Source organism: Nipponia nippon, unplaced genomic scaffold (genome assembly GCF_047370975.1).
Source record: "Nipponia nippon isolate SJK-2023a ecotype South Korea unplaced genomic scaffold, ASM4737097v1 scaffold_8, whole genome shotgun sequence".
In the NCBI taxonomy this organism is placed as follows: domain Eukaryota; kingdom Metazoa; phylum Chordata; class Aves; order Pelecaniformes; family Threskiornithidae; genus Nipponia; species Nipponia nippon.
This window is the reverse complement of record NW_028262402.1, coordinates 34003063-34022453: the sequence shown is the minus strand read 5'-3', so window position 1 is coordinate 34022453 and position 19391 is coordinate 34003063.

Here is a 19391-nt window from a genome sequence, read left to right as displayed (position 1 = left end):
TTCCTTCCTTATGCTGTATCCAGATGTGTTTCTCAGATCTTTTGATCCAAATAATTTTTCCTTGTATTTTTAAGGGGCTAACCTTTTGTTTTGTTTCAATGTAACTAGTACTTCAGAAATGTATTAAAAATTGCACCATTTTTAATTGTAAAATAACTACATGAGAGAAAAATATAATCTTCTGACCATTTATAGACTCTTTCTGCCATAAAAATAAGTAAATTATTTTGATAGATCTGTCATTTTAAGGTAGTTGTTATAGCACTTGGGTTGTAAAGGTGGTATGTTCAGTTAAATTCTGTATTACAGTGAATAGTGTCATTGTTGGGTAGACTTTAATGTTGATAGTTTAGCCTGGCTGATCTCCAGTGATTCATGGAGATCAGCTCATTAGAACTTCAATAAGGAAACTGTATATCACATGAAGGATCAAAAACCAAAGGAAGATTTAGCTGGAGTGTCAGGAAAAATGGCTATAAGAATAGAGAATAACTGCATTACATTCTTCAGAACAAGAAAACAGCAAAGGAAAAATACCATTCTCTACCAAAAGAAACATTCCTTTTTAGGAAATTTTCATGGGTTAAAAGCAAGAGAAAAAAGAGAAAAGAATTAGATATATAGATATTGCATAAACTATATTTCAAGCCTAAGTAAAAATTTTGGCAAATATGATAAATGTTCATTATCCCTCCCCCTGTTTCTTTGTAGTTTTTCTCTAGGTAGACAACTTTGAACTGTTTATGAACTGGAATCCAGAAACCTTTCTTCATGTCTAAATATCCACAGAGCACAACAATTTCTTGAAAACAACTTCACAATAGAATAGCCTAGAAAGAACAATGGAAATGACACCATAATCACTGTCCTTTTAGTGAGGCTTTTTATATTATTCTTGTTTGGGGATTAAAAATATCAAGGTATGAGATTTATGATGGGAAAGGAATCCCACTTTCTGCACAGTTCCACTGTTCAGAAGGAGATTCTGCAGTATCTGCAGAAATACATGCCCCAGATGGTGTGACTTACGCATCCCCAGTACAAGCTTCCTTCTTTTCCTGTGTGAAACAGTTTTCTCAGCACTCTTTTCCGGCAGTTATGCCTAAACCATACTGTAATTTGCAAACCCTTCATAGTATAGCTGAAAGCCTGCTTCGTGGTTCGCAGACCACTCACTCACCTCGTCTTTTGCTTTTCTCTCACTGTCCCATGCTTCTTCTGCAGCTGCACAATATTACCACCACCCCAAACACCTTCTGCTATCTGTCATACAGGGGACCTTCACCTTCTTGGAGTCACCAGCACTAGCAAGGTACTTCTTTCCTCAATGGTTCTTCAGTACTTGGTTGACATCTTGCACTTTCTTGTAATTTGACATCAGGCATTTCGGTATTTTCCCATCTTCCACACAGAATACCCATAGGTAAAACTCAGTTGAAAATTATGAGTTTCTCTCTCTCTCTTTAAAAAAAAATCAGAATTTACTAATCCCAACAAATGCCACTGCTTACAGTGGACACTGATGGGGCCCCCTTTCAGCACTGTCGTGTACAGAACTTCCCACTCAAGCCAGAAAAGGGCATCACTTAATTTTGGCAACACATCAACTGAAGAATAGTTTTCTCTTCCTCCCTCCGTGTGGCCTCCTTCTCACATGGGCACTTCTCTTGTCCATGACACAGACTCATCAGGAAAATGTCATGGTGAAGGACACTCATAAATGAAGCTGTGCTAATGCACAGGTCTTGGTGCTTGGGCATTAGCTTGTTTCTTTTCCCGTAGAGAGATCAACATATTCTTACCCCACGGTTTCCTTCATTTCCTCCAGAGAATGAGAAGTGTTTGCAGGTCTCAAACATATGCATATGCATTTCTCCCCCAACCGCTTTTAAAACAACCATTTGTCTTTCAGTCTTGGATCTTTAATGTAACATTTTCATTTTTCAGGTAAAAGCAGTCTGAGATGCTGTAACCATAGACCTCAGATGTCCTCAGGAAATTCAAAGTGCTTTAGCTAAGCTGTTCTCAGTTTCAATAACGTGGGTGTTTGGAATTAGCACTTGTCACATTTATCTTATGTTAGAGTGGTTACAAATGCATCACTGAAACCATGACACTTTAACAAGCTGCCAGCATAGATTAGTACTACCTAGCTTTTACATGGCATTTTAGCTGTGAATCTCAAAGCATGCTACAGAAGATGGTAAGCAACATGCCATTTAGCAGACAGAGAAGACTGACAGACAGCATGGTGAAAAAGCCTGCCAGAGGCTCCTCAGGAAAGCAGTTCGTGGCCACTGAAACTGGGGTTGGTAACATCCTGAACAAGGGTGCTCCCTGCCTGCCTGCCAGCAAACCTTCAGAAACACCTTGCAGCTGTGCATCCAAAGAGCAGGGTTTCCATGCCATGTTATGGATGTCGAGCTCTTGTTGCTGCAAAAAAGAAAAAGCAAGGCACAAGGCTCCCTACAGGAATCCATTTCCACAGACTGGCCTTCTCCTAAAATATTTTTTTCCAGTTGATTTTTCACCAGGAGTGCTTTTCGGTTCCAGCACACTCCAGTGCTATATTTCAAGACTCTATTCAAGCCTAATCCTACTGCTGAAACCACTAGAAAGCTTCCCAGTTTATACCTGCAAACCAAAGTAAGATTCTAACCAAAATGTGCTCCCATATGAAAATGCCAGTAACCATTTCAAACTGCAATATATTTCTTTAGCAGATGATTAAAATGAAACTAGCTGTTAGCCAGCCACTCTAGTCCTCTGTGTTGTACCGTATCTTCGTTCACTAGAGCATATAGAAGCTTTTTTTACTAATCATGCAGTCTCTAGCATTGATAAAAGACAGGTTAAGCAGCAGATAAAAAAAAAAAAGCATATTTAAACATCCTTTTGATAGAATACAACAAAGGTAGTTTATGCCAGTTTAGAGGTAAGGTGGCAAAAATAGCAGGACCCTAGTTTTCAAAAGTCAACACCTTTTTTAAAATGTTTATTTCAAAACATGCTGGTGAGAAGACTTTGGCTTGAACAAACAGAATTCCAACTATGGCTTTCAAGAAAGAGAAATCTGTGAAGCAGAACTGGATATCCAGAGCTGAAATTCTTGGCTACTTATAGTAGGAAGCAAATGCATAGCATGCATAGAGGACCATGCTTAAGCAGCTTTGAATCCCTGTACATCTGACATGTTTGAAGCATACTCAAAAGGCATCTCAGAGAGGACCACAGCACTAACATCTTTACACATGTGCATGCCTCAGTACCACCTCTTCTGTCTCAGCAACACCTAAACATTTACTAAGGTCGGAGAGGGGATCAGTGTGACACAGCATAGGCTCCCTGTTGCCTATTCTTTCTAAGTCTTTTTGCACACTTTGAAGTGCTGATTCATGCTGCTTCAGGCATATAACATGGTTTAAAAGTAGCCAGAGTGAGAATTAAAATCCTAATTCGCATACCCACGGTACAGCACTCAAAACAGAATGAAAAACACTCTAAGATCTACTTTTGAATTGTTGGACTTTCATGGCAATGGCATAGTTCAAAACAGAACTCGTGTTTCCCCTCAAAATTACTCAATATATTAGGAAGAAAGAAGCAAGAAGGAGATAAACTTTAAAGGACAAAAAGTTTTACAAATATATTTCATAATGATATTACATGGGGCTTGTGGTTTAAAGATTGCATGCTCACATTCTCCTGTGTAGATCAGTCTTCCCAGTTAGCCCAAGTTCTCCTGTGATGCATCACTTGTAGTTCACAGTGGTTGTGTTCCCCACCCCGCTCCCCCCAGTGAAGCCCAATCAGGACTTGTGAGCACTAGGAAGAAGAGGAATCTGAGGACCCAGAAGACTGCAGCATCTGAGAATAAAAAGAATTACATTTTCAACAATAAAAATAGATTTGCTGTGGAGAAGATAACATGCTTCTTGCCAAAAATTCAGATTTTCAGTTAGCCTTAGTTACAACCAGCAAGCCCCTTTTTTATTGGTCAGCAGCTATTCCAACCAAATTTCAGCAGTTAATCATTACAACAACAAATAACAAATTATCTAGTTAGATACTGATATGGAAGTAATATACATTTCTAAAGGAATTACTTTGCAAATGAGCAGGTTAATATAGTTCTTGTATTATAATTTTAAATTTGCGAGCCTGACAGACAATGCACACAGAGAAAATGATGAATTTTGGTGTCTACATAATTCTGCCCCCCCATTGATATTTACTGTATATACACACGAGTGCATGGAAGAAGTGGAATCATTCAGTAAATTACACTTAAACTTCACAGCCAGAGTATCCAGTATTTCATATTAAACACTAGTTGTCAAAGAAGTAGTGAAGATATCTATCAATATTTGTATCTGTGCATTGGTAAGTTTATGCATTTGCTGCTGGGTGAAGAGTTTTTTGTTTTGATTTACATAATGTAATTTATTTTTTTCAAAATGTTGAGAAACTGGCAATAACGTTATTTTTGGCTAAGAAAGGAAATCTCAATATTGTCTGAAGGAAAAGCTGAAAGTAAACAAAAGATAAAAGTAAGAATGTGATATTAAAAGGCTTTAATGGCGCATAAGATGGTACTCAAACCGTCCCACTCTTAACTTCATAAAAAAGAAGAGAATGGAAAATACAACAAAAGTATTTGCAAGGACAGTGTAGGATTATTTATTCCAGCAAACATGGGAGTTCACAGCCATCTTATTCCCTGAGCTAATATTTGGAAAACACTGTATTCTAGAAGCAATTTCTAAAGCCCTCTACATCTTCTTAAGACAGAGGAGGAGGAGGGAAGGGAAATTTCAGTCAGCATCATGACCCATATAAAAGAAATACAGTAAGTAAAATTACTAAAATGATACTCCAGGGGTTACTATACTGAATAGATGTTGGATTTTTTCTTAGAGGACGAGGGTTAAGAAAAAGTGGTTCAAAGCTCACAGGATAATATTCACGCTACTCTCCGAGTTACAAGCTCCATTTTCTTTTCTATGCCCCAAATCCAGTTCTATAGAAATGCTCAACTTTCCATTCCTAGTTTCTTCTTCATACTCTCAAGGCTGCTTTCCTCCTTCTCATCTTTTTTCCATACCAGTTTCTTCAAATCCTATTAGAGATGGTTAGGAAGAAATTATTTTTCTCAGCTGAACTAAAAGTTGGAAGCATTTTTTCATAGAGAAATGACAAATTTACTCTCCAACACAAAAGGAAAAAAAAAAAAAAAGAGGAAATTCAAACATAATTATATGCACTTGCCAAAAATAGCTTTTTTCCCCTGTGCTTTCTTTAAAAAAAAAAAAGTCCAGTACATACTTTCCACTGAAGCTTAAGCTTTCAAAAAACAAAAAATTCAATCAGTTCCTACCAATCTCAAAAAGTCTCAATGCATAAGAGAATAAAAAAAGGCTAACACAAATCCCACAAAAAAGCATGACTCCAAAAACTTGCTTTCATGAGAACATAACCATCTAAAACAGCAAAGTAGCCAACAGCAATCACTCTCCTGCAGTTTCTTCCTTCTGACTGCATAAAGAAACCTAGTCCTTTGCAGACTGTCCTTTCTTCTTCTCCAGCTCCCTCCTCATTGCCTTCCTTTTCTTTCTTTTTCTTTTAGTTCTAGCTCAAACCTGTTTAAACAAAGTTTGGGGTAGGCTGCAGGGAGTCATGCCTGAGGCTCACTGACTTCAGCTACATAGCTAGGACAAGGTTAGCCTCTTTCTTGTTTAGAGTTATTTTCAAAGCTTTAACTTTTAGCTGGAAATCAGGACAGGTGGCAAAATTAAGGGTAACCCTTTATTCATCTTTTCCCTTTTTTTAAGCCCTTCCCCAGCCCTGGTGAAGAAATGTATATGGGGAAGGAAGCTTTGTGCCACATGCCTATGGTCCCTGGGTAGGCAGCGGCTCAAAGCCAACACAATCACCAAAAGTGGCAGACATTGAATTTTGTCTTTCTTGCCTTTTTAGCCTCTGGGAAGGGGTGTTTGGCAGGACTCTGGTCACCTCCATGTCCCCTGCTCCTCACCTGCTTCCAGACAAGATCTTCCCATTTGCAGAAGAGCAGTTTCTAGGCCTGGGAACTTCCTCCTGTTCTCTCTTCTCCCACATGAGGTAGCAGCAGTCACATAACAACTATGTTAAAAACAATTTTTCAGATTAGGAAGAGTTAACTGAAGCCTTTACACAGTGCACACTCCTGTCGATGCTGAGAGTGCCACCTTCCTAGCTTGCTTTCAGATATCATTAAATACAACCCATCAGGTCATTTTTGCCTTGGTTGTAACAATGAAGTTTTAATATATATTTCCATTATTAAAATTGTTGCATATGTTTCTGGTGTTACTTAGCCCTGGTTTTGTCAAATGCAGCTAAAATAACATAAACAATCACTATCATATCCTTGTTCCCAAATTATTACATATTTATTTGACAGTAACAGTTCTTGCCTTTTGCCTTATGTTATCTTCAATAAGAAGTACGGTTGCAATTAGCAAAGACTTGTGAAAGCAGAGCCATATCCATCTAGCTTTTGAAAAACAAAGCTAAAGTAGTACTGATGCGATTCAGCTTCCCTTCTGGAGGCTGACAGCTGTGTAAGACGCCTTTCAACACAGTGAGAACAAGTATTTCCCCTCCTCACTTGTACTGAGTAACCTGGAGATGTAATTTATGATGGATTCACAAACAAAATGGTCAATGGTTCAGTACAAACCAAACATAAGCAGACACATTTCTAAACCCGTCCGTCATGCTGCTTACACAATCTGTTGATCCATTGAACAAATATATGTTGAAAGATTAGGCGGGAGTTGACTGCCATTCAGTAAGATAAATGTAGACTAGACTCATTTTCTGCCTGACTTAACACTTAAGGATTTGTATTAAAGGGGAGGGGGAGGGAATTCCAGCCACCTAGATCTTTGAAATGAGATTACCCTGCCAAGGACCTCACACAGAGGTCCCTACCAGCCCTCTTTCACATACTGAACCATCTGTTTTCTGAATAAAATTGCTAGGCAAGCGAACTGGTACTCAAGGAGCGCTAATTCTGGCTATTCAGTTTTTTTCTTGGCAGAAGAGAAAAAAGGCAGAAGGATGAAGTTGTATGGGGTACAGTTGTAAGTTAAAAGCACTAGCTGTGCTGTCATGGTCTTTGTTACACTGTTTCACAAAAGAGTTTCAGGCTATCGAGCCAGAGAGAAAACTGAAGACCATTAAGTGGAGAAAAGCATTCATGCTGCCTAAGGCCATCCCCTGGCATATAGTAAACCTAAGCTTTACTTGGCTTCTTCTTAGTGACAGTCCCTCTGAAAGCAGCAGCTTTCCTAGAGGAAGACTACTTGGGTTTTGCCAGAAAAATCTTTTACTGAAAGAGATACTGCTTTTTGGAAGTTGGGTCCAACAAGATTTTGGTTAAAGCATGACTTCTTGACGTTAGAAGTAACACCCAGTGAGAAAAGAGCTTGTTTTATGACTCATGTTTCCCTGTGAGACCTGGGAAACACTGGCATCCCCAGCAAAAAGGGCTACTGAAAGTTTAGGTGGGCGAGCTGACAAGAGCTCCAACAGGTTTAAACCATCTCAGGTAACTCATCATCATGAAGCATTTCCTTTTCTGACAAATAAAAAATTCCAACAAAAGAAGAAAGTTTCACATGTCTTTTTATAAACTTCTGATTTGCAATCCTGAATATTTCAGGCAGGTCTGCAACAGAGCCCTGAAGAGACTTTGAAAAGATAGTAGATACAGCTGTTTTGTCACACAGACCTGGCTTTTAGAAACATGGCATAGAAAATGTAAAAATCCAGGTTCACTGAAGTCAATGGCAACATTTCCACAAGTTTCAATTTACATATGTTTTCACAGGCTTACAAAAAACATCTTTCCATTGGGTGACCAAAGTTTGAATCCCATATGCTTCTGGGAATGTGTCTTACTCTAATGATTCCATTAACCTATACCAGGTGTCTATCTTGTGCTCCTAGATCTCCTGGAAGAGATAAGTTACTCAGCATCTCAGAGCCTTCCATCCCATGGCATCTGAAATGCACCTGTGAAGATTTTGGGACAAGTGACAATTTTCTAAGCATCTTGATTCTAACCTCTAACTCTTGCTCCATTTCTCACACAAGACAAGATTTGTCAAAAGCAGGTTGGATATGGACATCATTACACAACCCCTTGTCCTGCCACATTCTCTTGGACTAACACTGGCATGTTCCCTTGGGTGTTTTGCTGCCTCACAAATAAGAACAAACATCTTGCATGCATCAGTGCCTACTTTCCTTGTGTTATAGAGAAGCTACTCTTTCAAATATTTTTTCTTCCACAAAGAAGCACTTATAGTGCTAAAATATTCTTAACCTAGGTCACCTCTCCACCTTTCTCCCAGCTTGTTTAATTTACTCTTTCTAAAGCAGATCCTGTGGTCTTTAGCATAGGATGCCTTTCTGTTTGTTTGTTTCGACAAGTGGAGGCTAATGGAGTGCTGATCTCTACTGGACACTACTGTAATAATGAAAGCAACACCTCAGAAAAATAAGCAAGCCCCTTGTACCAGATACAGTAAACATTGTCCAAACATTACTATGGTTGATTTCATCTCACTGTCTCATGTGCAAACACTAGACTCTGCATATTTAAGTTCAAATTCACTGTAGAAGTTGAAGCATTTTAGAAAACAGAGATGGTTTTGCTTAATAATCACTTAATACATACGATAACAAAACCAAGAATACTCACTTTTCTAATACATTCAATATTACCGCAGTACTCCTACCGCACTCATAATCTGTTCCTCCTTTGATCTTTGACTCACTGTTGTGGTACCACGTACATGGCAGATGGTTTATGTGGTCCTGGGTACTATCGTGCTTTATTTTCCAGCTGTGTTGCTACCACAACACAATGCAATTCTGCAACAGAAATAGATCAGACTTTGACCCGTTACTGGGCTGTGAACAGTCTTGAGATGATGGTCTGCTGCATGACTATTATGAGGCATATGGGGCATCACAACTTTGCACCTGGTATATTCAAGGGCATTCAGTGTGAAAAAATAGCAGACAGTGGCCAACAGCCAGGGTCTGAACTGGACTGACAGACACCTTTGAAGATGACATATTATATAGCTGCTGCGCTTGTTTTAAGAGGGGGAAAGCAACCTTGTTTCCAGCACTGAGCAGCTTTTCTTAGGATCTGATCTACTTAAGTAAGCAAATGGAAACTTCATCCTATGACTTCCAATTTATATGTATTTATTTGATGCTTTGTCAATGAATTAATTAATTCAAATTGGGTAGTTCAGAGGACATGATCAATTTAAATGTCATACCCCTCTCCAGAATTACTTCTGTATAATTAAACAAAGATCAGGAAGAAAAAAAAACATACAACCTATTCCCTTCAGTTCCTTGTCGTGCTGCATTAGACAACATCAGTTGACTTATTCATGTCAGTACTTCTCACGTACATCCAGGGAATAGTCATACTATTTACTGCAAGTAACTTAGACAGTAAGTCCTAAGAAATGAAAGAAGGAGTATGATGCAATTTAGATATTGAGAACTGCCCACTGTAGGAGCTCTTCTCATTGTAAATGGACAGAGTTCAGCTCCTTCATCTTTTAGGAGGGATGAAAGAGGGATGAAACGTAGTTTTGTTTTAAATGTGACAAAAAAAGAGTAAACCTACAAAGTAGTGACACCCAGAAATCTTTTCTACCCTATTCTTTTCCAAGTTTAAAAAGAGACATTGTCCCTTTACAGATGAGTCAGTGAGTATCCTATTATTGTCCCAGTATATGCTTGTTATGTTTCACTAGAAATTTGATTTCCTGGTTTCTCACTATCAGGAAAGATCAGTTAATGACACCTAGTGCTCTTCCATGAGACATTTGGGTGCAAAGCTCTGATGGTTTTGTGTTTTCTTGGTTTTTTAGTCAGATGGATTTTTTTCACTTTGCTAGTAGTAGGTATTAGAATTTCTTTAAGGATCTAATTCTCTCAGAATTAATTTGTATAAAAACATTTTATTTAGGTTCTCAGAATTGGTTCAGCTTTAGCCTACTTTAATTAAACAACTAAATAAGAACACCTGTCCCAAATTTTGGATACTTATGGCAAGTCTTTAAAGCAAACTAAAAAAGAAAATTCAAAACAATGAAAAGGTATAGGAAGAAACAGTCTGGAAACATGGGTAGACAAAGACATCTACCATATTTAGGACCAATGTTTCTTATTCAATATGTGACCCATCCATGATAAGAACAAGGCAGATACCCTGGCTGAATACATTATAACTACAGCTCCCTGTTATTCAAACATCTACATTAATCTCAGATAAAAACAATGTATTAGCTACTCTAGATATCCTAAGCCAATGATTCACAGGGTTGCACACTGGTTTAATTAAAAAAAAAAATAAAATAGAAAAGAGAAGGAGGGAAGGCGGGAAGAGAGAGAGACAGAGGGGAGAAACAAAGAAAGAAAAAGAAAAGCACAAAAGAAAAGCGCGAGGGAGAGCGTGAATTGTTGAAGAGTTTAAATCCTTCAGAAAGAAAATAATCAGGCACTTGAGATTAGTTTGGCAGTCCCAGGCTTTTTAACCTAGCCGCTAACATTATACTAGAAAAGAAAGCTACAATATGGTTCTAATGAATTCACTGGAGACAGTTTGCATTTTAAAGAAAACATAAACTTGACCATCTGGATTAAGTTATGGCAGATTGCTGAGTATTTTTCTTCCTTCAGTCCCACGTATATGTCTAGCAACATCATATTTGGCACTGCAGTAACCTGTGATAGGCTCCATGGCTCTTTTGAAAGTCTGCTGGTACCTGCTCCAAACTTGGGAAGTCGAATGGTAATCATCATGATAAATGACAGTCAAGGAAAGCCTCATTTTGTATTTCCTTTTGCTTAAGATAGCCACTACTATTGCTGTTTCTTTTCTTGGTGCCATGACATATACACAGCAAGCAGCGTCTATAGACAGCCAAGTCAGTATATCAGACCAGTTAATGTCTAAAATAAGTGCCTTACACCAAGAAAAAAAAAAAAGGCAAAATCAGTACCTGCCCATAAGACCCCTGTAATTCATGAGCTCCTAGGAGTGCAAAACATGCATAGTTCAGAAGAATTTATTTGAATTCATCACACTTCACTCTCCTCAAGACAGATGCATGTTCCAGTTTTCATCCCTACTCAGCCAAAAGGAGAAACAGACAAGCTATATCTTTTATATTAGAACTAACAAACAACAACACAGAAACCAACGAATAAAAGTACCCAGACAGAACATAAGATGTGCTGAGTGGGAAAAAAAAAGGTTCAACAGCTACTGAAGTAGCTCAGTTCTTCATTCAGCACAAGGTACTTGCTCTTCACCAAACTCAATAAAATTATGTACAACTTACAGCCACATCAGGCTCATCTCTCTAAAAACCCTTTAATTTTCCTTCCTGGAACCGACAGACAGATTTGCCAGCTGCGAAAAGCAGGAATTTTACAAGCAGTTCCTTACACTGTACTACACAAAGACTTTGAAGCTTCAAACACACTTAAATGCAACTTTTCAAGGACAACAAAAAAATCCTGTTTGAAACACAGGAAGTTGAGACTCAAAGTTTTGCCCAGAGAAGGAATCCCACAGTGTTTTAAAATACCTGATTCAGCAGAAGGTAAGCAGCAGCACGAAGAATGTATTTATTATGTCTTGAGAACACAGCACAGGTCACCCCTGCTTTCTGTTTACACTGCAGTGACCCCTGAAGCTTCTGGAGCAATTTGTTCAGCTGTGTCTACAAGCCACATTATATGCTGCATTTTGTCTGGGAGGCCACATTTTATCTTACCGTCAGTATTCACACATAGTTTTTGATCTATGGTCATTACACTGGAAGAACAGTGTTTCTGCCTCAGAGGAACAATTGATAACTAACAAATGTAATCTGTGTATCTCAATGCCATGGTAGAGTACACGGTGTCTAATTGGACAAGAACACACTGAGGCTTTACAATAGCTGAAGCTACAAATAGCTGAATAAGGATTAGGAGGAGAATAGCTCTCTCAGGATCTTCTCTGGTCCATCACACTGCATCTGGACACACATGCATATCAGACAGCACCAATGGTAGAGCTGAGTACTCCCAGGTCTTCCCCAGTAAGTATGCCCAGAGGAAGATGGTCATGCAAAGACTGCTATCCTTTTGAATTCACGTTTTGTACTATCATCAGTAGCCAAGTTCATTCCACTGCATACAATGTTCCCGTGACTGCTCAGGTTATACAAAGAGCTTTTAGGACAACTCGGACACAATAAGAGCACATAACAGCTTTCTAGTGCTTTTGCACTTCACCCAAGAATAAGTCCTTCTCTATAAAGTCAGTGCTGCATGCAAGTGCTGTGCTTGCAGTTAAGGAGAATTCATCTCAGCTACTGCATGGGAGGGAATGATTTATATACAGAAGAGGTTTAACAGTTCTCAAGGATGGAAACCACAATGGTATTTTTAAGGTATAAATTCCTTCTTCATATAAGGAAAGGGGAAAAAAACATGACAGAATTTTACAGCCCACTCAAGACTGAGTCATATCCATGGAGGAGTTAAAATTACCATTTCTTTTTTCCCTACATAAGGTTGTTTTTTCCAGCTCCTCTCATCCCAGCTGGCTACCACCTTCACTGCTGTTTCCCCATGCCCGTCTAATCTTCTGTCTTTCTTCTTCATCCCATTTGTCTCCCACCATTCGTGATGGCAGGTGATACACCTTGCCATCAATGGTGAATGCAAGTTACCACTTGTCCCACTCCAGTAGATGAGAAATACATAATACAAATTGAGCAAGGACTACGTTGGGTGCCAAAAAGGACTGTGGCTGTGGATAAGTCTATGCTGCAGCAGATATACCTCTGAAGACACTGTGGCTCATCAATAAGGCTCCAGTTGGAGCAGGTACAACCCTAAGGGACTGCAGTCTGTGGATAAGTCCAAGCCACGGCAGGGGCAAGGAGAATGTGCTGGTTTTGGCTGGGATAGAGTTAATTTTCTTCATTGTAGCTAGTACGGGGATATGTTTTAGATTTGTGCTGGAAACAGTGTTGATAATACAGGGATGCTTTTTTTATTGCTGAGCAGTGCTTACACAGAGTCAAGGCCTTTTCTGCTTCACACACCACTCCACCAGCGAGTAGGCTGGGGTGCACAAGAAGCTGGGAGGGGACACAGCTGGGACAGCTGACCCCAACTGACCAAAGGGATATTCCATGCCATACGACATCATGCTCAGCATATAAAGCTGGGGGAAGAAGAAGGAAAGGGAGAACGTTTAGAGTGATGGCGTTTATCTTCCCAAGTAAGCGTTACGCATGATGGAGCCCTGCTTTCCTGGACATGGCTGAACACCTGCCTGCCAATGGAAAGTAGCGGATGAATTCCTTGTTTTGCTTTGCTTGCATGTGCGCCTTTTGCTTTACCTATTAAACTGTCTTTATCTCAATCGACAAGTTTTTTCACTTTTACTCTTCCAGTTCTCTCCCTCATCCCACCGGGGAAGAGGGTGGAAGTAAGCGAGTGGCTTTGTGGTACTTACTTGCTGGCTAGGGTTAAACCACGACAAAAAGGTGTCTAAGCACTGCTCAGCAATAATGAAAACATCCCTGTGTTATCAACACTGTTTCCAGCACAAATCCAAAACATAGCCCCCTACTAGCTACTATGAAGAATATTAACTCCATCCCAGCCAAAACCAGCACAAAGTGGAACAATGAAGAGGAGGAAGATAGTCTCTCTTCTCTCAAAGAGTCCTAGGGAGAAAGAACAGCCCACAAATCATTCTGCCTCCTATTTCTGCCTGTCAGGACAGGGCACAGCTCTCTGGACTGCACAGCCAAAGGAGAAGAGACAGCAGTCCTTATTCCAACCGAATTAAAAAAAAAAACCAAACAACTTATAATGAGAATGGTTAGGCACTGAGATGTGTTGTCCAGAAAACCTGCGGTATCTCCATTCTTGGAGTTATGCAAAACTCAACTGGACAGGTTCCAAGCAACCTAACTTAACTTTGAACCTGGCCCTGTCTGAGCAGATACTGCGCAAGACATACAGATATCCCTTCTAACCTTAATTTTATTCAATGACCCTATGACAGACAGACTGCCCGACTCTTTCCAAGCTAAATCAGTAACTTGGGTAAGAATTGGCTTTGTAGGAAAAGAAGCTAGCAGGATGTCAGAAGCCTTTATAATAAACATCAACATAAGGATTATGTTTCCTCCTTGGTTTTACTGAAGGGGTCATGAATAGAGACTAGGAAGCAAGAACAAGCACGTATGAAGCTAGAGGCCTACACTAAATAAATGGAGTAGTTTTAAGGGACAAATACAAGAGAAGTGGCTGAAAAATAACTAGCTTTTAGCAAAGGCTGGCATAGATATATAATTGAGGAGACCTATCGTGGATGTGCATGTGTCACGTTCCCCTCAGTAGAGCAAGTGGGTCTACTACCCTAAGAGAAAGGCTTTTTTCCAGTTGGTTGTTGGCTTTGGTTTTTTGTTTTTTTTTTTCCCCCCAATAGATTTCCTGCTGGATGCCTGAATTGGTAGTTATGAGACAATCTCCCTCCACCCGCAGCAGGAAATCAAGCACATATTGATTGCACAACATGACATTCATTGCAAAGCTAACAGAAATAACAAAACAGCTCCTTTTTCCAGTATAACAAGATACTAAACACTGTAGCATCCTAAGCTGCCAAAGCCCAGCAGATTGGGAGTTAATACCATTTCTAACTAGTTTCATCTAAAGAGGTCAGTCCTGATTTACCCATTCATGCAGCCCAACCCACTCATCACACTGGTTCCTCAGGACTGTATAAAAAAGAAATGTATATTTTTCTTATGTGCGATCCCAAGACAAACAAAAATCAAGGGGAAAAAAGAGTAGAAGTGTTACAGATGTTAGGCAGGCCTTTCAAATCCTCCCAATCTCCAATTAGAGACATTCAAAAAGGAAATGCTTCTTTTAAAAAGCTCAAAACTGCAACAGAAAATAAATCAGTGAAAGTAAGATCAAATTAAAGTACTTCTAGAAGGGGAAACTTGATTGCTGTGGGATACTCAAAGAATTGCTCAGAGCTGAAGCTGTTCTTATTGTTTATTTTCTGTTTTCTTTCATTTTGCTTTTGTAACATGAGTTTCTTCACACTGGCATAACAGTAAGCTACCTCCCAAGGAGCTGGAGAGACAGTCAAATAACTGGCAATGTTATACTTTTGATTGAACGTCTTGCTTGAGGCATATTTTCAGGCTTTGGAGGAAAGCATGGGAAATTGCTATGATAAGCCTCAGACTTTAAAGCAGCAGTGTAGTGGGGAAGACACTTTGCTATAGCACATATTGTGGAACATTTCAAAGCAACACAGCAGAACACTATTCTGTTCCTGACAGAAGAAGATTCTGTCACTATATAGGAGATTAACAGAACCCACACAAACATAAAACCCACTTTTAAGAATTTCTATAGTACCAGCCCTAGAAAAGCAACAGTGATTTTGAATGATACCTGCAATTTTCTGTATTATTTGCCAGTTTGCAAAGATTAGAGAGCAAAGAATTTTCAGTAGGATTGCCAAAGGATTTTATGTTTTGGAGGGAGGTAAATGCCATACAATGTTCAGCACTTTGTGACACTGGCCTGTATTAGTTCCAAAACAGAAGCTATTAATGTCACATTATAGTTACTGCAAAAGGCAGAGGCTTCACCTGGGCACCTCATCCGTTTCCTGCCCTATATCCAGGTTCCAAAGTTTCTAGCATGACTGATCAAGAGTTAATCATCAACATACTTGCACTGGGAATTTTCAGTCTTTTCTAGATATTGTGTTCCTTAACAGGAAGGTGAAATTCCTTACAAGTAAGATGTTTTCCTGGGAACAGAGAAGAGGACCTCTGACGGTACCTACATACAGTCTATTTTCATTAGAACAATTCCAAGCAAGCTGGCTCAAACCAGAACACTGAGGTCTGTGCCAAAAGCACATTACACTTTAACCATAGTGGTTAGCCATCGCCTGGTTGGATAAGACCATTTCTCAGGAACTTATCAAACATGCAGATAAACATTTGCTTGGATATTTGCTCTTCTATTGCCTTCTTTCCTGAGGGTACTAAGAAAAAATACAGAACAACCAACAGTGTGTCCTGGCTTCACTGTATTTAGTTCAATAACAGAAATGTAATATTCCACCCAGATCCCTTCAATCAAGTATAAAGTCTTGGCTTACCTTTCTGGTGTGACATCTTCATTGCTGCTCAAGTGTGCTATTTCTAACGTATCTCCATTTCCTCTGTAAATGGAAAAGTCTTCCCTGCTGGCAGAAAATAATGTTCCTTTCCAATCCAATCCACAGTCACCTTCCTTTCCAGTAAACAAGCCCCAGATAAAGCAGTTCTTCGCCCTGGCTGTGGAGAGGCAGCAGAGCCAGGGTGTGCAATTCCTTCCCCTCAGGTGCTTCAAATCTGCTGCAGAGCAGCTTGCTGCAGGGAGGTGAGGGAGATGACAAGTTTGCTGTTAATTTAGTGGACATCCCACAAGTGGAAGCAGCCACAACAAGCCAGACACTTGATGCCACCCCACAAACCCCTTTCTTCCAGGTCTTTTTCTTCACTTGCCCCTGGACCATCTTGAACAAGCCTAGACCCCACACAACACTTAGTGATGGGGCTGTAAATTATTTATTCACAAATTCGTTAGCTCATCCTCATCCACAAAAGATTTATTTATACTGCATCTTTTGACCCCGATTTCCCACTACCCGACCCTCCTCCCCTAAATTTCCCCCCAGTGACTCTTTTCCCAGCAGGCCCCAAATGCCAGTCCTGCTCTCTCAGTTCCCCATCCCTGAGCTCCTTGCCCAGCATTCCAGCGCCAGTCCTTTCCCCAGCAGCACTGGGGCTGGCTGGGCAAGCTGGAGGCCATACTACGCCCCACCACCTTGTGTGCACACCATTGCTCACCCCCCCCTCCCCTGACTTTACTGGGGGTCCACCAGAACATGGCACCTGGGCCCCTCCAAACCCTTGCTGGCCCTGTCCTTGAAGCCACACACTTCACTGGCCTCTCCCACCTCACGGCCAAGCACTAATGAGAAAAGTCTGGTCAAAAGGGAGGCTTTGCTCTTCATCTTTCCCCCCTCCTCCCTACTTCAACCTGCCACCCGCCCCATCCTGGCACCAAAAGCTTTAAGAAGTGCTATGGTCATGCTATATGCCTGCTTAGTGCCTTTTTATAAGCAGAAAGCTGAACCTTTATTCAAGTATAAAGAAAAGCTTTGGGATAGTTCATAGAAAAATATGCTCTTTGGTTAACTGGACCAAGCACTATAGGATTTTGTCTCATAGTGTTGGGTTCTTAAGAGCAAATGGTAGGGACTAGGTTGGTTTACTCTCAGCTGGAGTGTCAGAAAGGTATGGTGCAGGAAAAAGGATATTTTGGTAGACTGCAGGAATGCTCAGATCAACTATTTCATAAAAATTAAACACTCAGTGGAAGCCACTGATGGAGAACTTGAAAAAAATTATGAATTGTTTCAATGAATGACCATGAATATGATTCTGGGTACAATGAACTATTCATAGTTAAAAAATTTTTGCTGGGGCTAGGAAAAATGACACCAGCAAAACATTTGATATTCAACAGGATACTGCAGTAAATTAGAACCATTTTATGACATTTGGAATATTGGAAATTTGAACAAAGATGGGCAAAAAAAAGATTCATTTTCCTAGTGTGGCAAGTGAGAAGTATTACACAGGAAGGCATCATTAAAAAAAAAAAGTAGTCAGGCTGATTAAAGAACTCAGATTTTGTTTTTCTGATGTGTTATTGGCTGTATTTATGCAATATGAAAAACATGACCTGACCAAATTGAGACTGACCAGCGCTTAGATTGACAACAAATTCTCTTTGAACCAATTACAGAAAAAGAAAGCAAGCACAGCTTAGTGTCCTGTCTTTTGCTGGAGCTCATAAGCTGTTACAGGATGAAGAGTGCTACTTATGGCTTGCAGATCTTTTCCAGTCATTAAGTGTTGGCTGAGAACTGGTTTGTCTGAGCTGTTTTTTCCCCACCAACCCTCTCAAACTATCCAACTATCCAGAGTAGCATTTGGTGCACTCCAAACCCCTCACGGCCCAGTCTGAATTTTTGTTCTTTCCACAACAAAGCAAGAGCTTGCAACTTTGAATTTATGACAAGAAGTTTCTGCTTTTCATACAATAATAATTTCTTACATCCTTGCTCTGTGTAGAATAATGGGCTTGGCCTCATTAAAGCCAGAGCAAGCATGCAGGTAACAGTGTTCATAATCCCATCAGCCAGGAGAAATGAATTTCTGGATGCTATATCACTCAATTTGGTTTGTTGGTTTGTTACAAGAGAAGGCAAATGCAGTGATTAGCCAGGGCAGATTTTCTGTGTCCTCCAAACTGGGCAGATTTTGTGTCTCCTCTGAATGTTCTTTGTTCATTCCAATATAGGTACTGCACTATACAAAAAACCCATATTTGTTACTAAATGGCAAGGTTTATTTTGAGAATGCAATTAGTATGTAATACCTTGGAAGATGAACAGCTATTGTAAATACAGAATAAAGGCTCAAGCACCATAGCTCTTCTATTCCTGTATTTGTGTTTTACAAGAAAAGACACACAGCACTAAACTGCATAACTTCCATAAAAGGTGCTATAACTAATTTAGAAAGACAATGCCTCAATAAATTAGCATTTCAGATCAACACACGTGTGCATGCATGATCATAAGAATTCAAAACAGGGGCCCAGAGAGTCCTGTAACATGAAGTGCTCTTGATCCCCTTCATCTGTGCTTTGAATTACGAGCAGTACCTGTTTTGTCATGCTGTCCTACGCTCAGCTCCTCTGCCTCAGCTCCATAAGGCAGGCCACTAATTTTCTCTCATCAGTTGTGTGACTGTTCGTAAGCCTTGTCAGCTCATTTACATCAGTGGACACTAATACAATAGGAAATGAACATATTGATTTCACTCAGATCCCTGAGCAGCCGCCAGTTACCAACAGATCTCAGCCGAGTTTGAAAACAGCAATGCTCTTGATTGCAAAATGACTTTTTCCCTGCTGCTGCCCTCCCCATGCTCACTTCTGATCAATACATCATTCTGATTCACACACACATCTTCCTCAGGAGGCTTTGAACCAACTAAGTACAATTGCAAGCTCAAAGAATATGTTGGCATTTATTTTTTTATGTTGCAAACTAATTCTACTATCCCCTCTCTCAGGATTCATGGAAAAGTTGACTCTTTTATTGAAAGGCCCTATAAAACTGAGGTAAAGTACAAGAT